The sequence below is a fragment of the Myotis davidii genome, unplaced genomic scaffold (assembly GCF_000327345.1).
Source record: "Myotis davidii unplaced genomic scaffold, ASM32734v1 scaffold496, whole genome shotgun sequence".
NCBI lineage: Eukaryota > Metazoa > Chordata > Mammalia > Chiroptera > Vespertilionidae > Myotis > Myotis davidii.
The window spans coordinates 2,541,929-2,544,141 of record NW_006289398.1 but is presented as its reverse complement, the minus strand read 5'-3'; positions in this window follow the sequence as shown (position 1 = coordinate 2,544,141).

Genomic DNA, 2,213 nt, shown 5'->3' with positions numbered 1-2,213 from the left:
TAGGTCTCCACCCCCTTCACACCTGACTCGCAATGGACATTTAAATCAAAGACCCATTTCTTCATCTATAATAAAGATTGATGTTTTAGATGAATTCCTGGGGAAAACCTGCAAGGGAGTCGCCATTTCCTCCGAATCATGGTCCAGGAGGTGTCGGCAAGAAGTGCTTGAAAAGCCACCTCCTGCCAGCATAACATGGGCCTCACTGGAAGTTTATGTCAACTATGGCTGCCTTCTCTCCATCTTCATCAAGCTCACCCACCAAATCGTCACCCTCTTCAGCATATTTCTCTCTCTCTCTCTCCTTTCTCTCTACTACTCCCCTCTCTCCCCTCCATCTGTTGCTTTTGTGAGATGGATCTGAGGTCTCTTATCCTAGTTTCTCTCCTCTGGAAATCAGTATGGCATGTTACAGGATCAATTTCGGTATCCTCATATATCCTCAGGAACAAGGTAAACAATACAGACAGAGTGGGGGAAAAAAGACAAGTGAATTTGTATTGGAGTGGAGTGTCTTCAGCAAGCACAGAAGACTTACCACATGAATAATTCAGTGTGTCTCTTCCTCAGTGGACTGTCATATACTGACTATGTCTGTCTTATTCACCTCTGTGACAGAAAACATCGAAGAAATTCAAGGAAAGATACAGAATCCATGCAAATTATAATTATGGTTGACACAATGCTGGAAGAGATTTGAATTAAATTATGTTTAATAAGAGAAAGAGGACCCAATGACAAGTTAAGATATTACTAATAGGCAACAGTAGATAATAAGAGCAAATACTGCCGAGGGTTTACCAGGAGGCAGGCAGTGTGCCGAGAGCCACCCCAGGCATTCAATTTTCACTTCTCACCACTCTGCGAAATGCTTACTCGCAGCTTGCCATTGACATATAATGAAAATGACATTGTCAAGAGATTGTGTAACTTGCCCAAAGTCACACAGTTGGTAAATAATAGACACAGACTAGAAACCTTGTAATAATCCCAAAAGCCCAAAAGCCTTCCTCCTACCCAGTTTGCTCAATAAAGGTACAAATAGCCAATTTCAAAGCACGGGATGGAGGAAGTATGGCTTAGCAGTCTTTCACAATAAAAACACAAGGCTTGTTCCCAGTAAATTGCATCTAGTCTGCTGTGGTTCAGGCCCTAAAGAATCCAGTGTCCTCAAGTTCCGGGTAGGAAGGGAGACACAGCTTTTCCTCCACGCCCGGTGGCCAGGCCTCTGCTGCTACTCCATGTGTGGCTCCTGGCCACACACTCTCATATTTACATGCTCCATAAATGCGGACGAGCTGATCTATCCCTTCAGAAGTGAGGGAACTCAAAATCCCTCAGCCGGGGCCTTGACTGGAGAGGTTTCCATCCCAGCCATTTGCAAAGCTGTCCAGATGAAGTCTCTTTTCTGCAGCCCCAGGGGATGAAGCAACACAAGGTTGAAGGTTGCAGCAAGACAGATTTCAGCTGAACCCATGGAGCTCCAAGCTCCCTGTTTCTGGAAGTTTTCTGAGAGGGGCAGGACACCAGGTGGCAGGGAAGTTGGCAGCCATGACAGGAGCCCAGAACTTGACCTCTTTGTCCTGCTGCTACTGCAATTCTCTCTCTACTGAATCAGCTTCTCAGCTCTGCTACCCCAATTTCCTCCTCCCCAAAGGGCCCTTTCAGCTGGGTCTCCATGGTGTGTGGGTCTCACCTTTCTTTAGAGCACTTTGGCTCGGCTTAGCCCACTGTTTGAACACCCCATAGTTGCCTGCACTGAGTTCCCACCCATGGAGCCCAATACTAGCCTTCAGCCACTTAGCTGCTGCCCTGCCCAAGCCAGCCTGTGGTTCCCTAAGGGGGATTACAATGGGATCAGAAGGGATGCAGACATTGGATGGGGCATTTGGTGAATGACTTTATGGCTCCATCTATCTCTGAGGTTCTCTGGGGAGACCCCCTCCTCCTACCTTCCAGTCCTGTATTAAGGGCATCACTTATGGGTCTTCTGGTCTCCCACATTCAAACCTTCAGCGAGTCCCTGCCTCCTCATTCTCTGCCCCCCACCCCCTCTCCACACCCAAGCCTTATTGATTTCTCCTTATAAATGTCTCTCTCATCTCTCCTCTCCTTTCACTTCCCACAGTGTCCACCTTATTTTAAAAGCCCTTAACAGCTTTCATCTGGACACTTGTAGTAGAACCTCGAAAGATCCTCCTGCATCTTCTCCC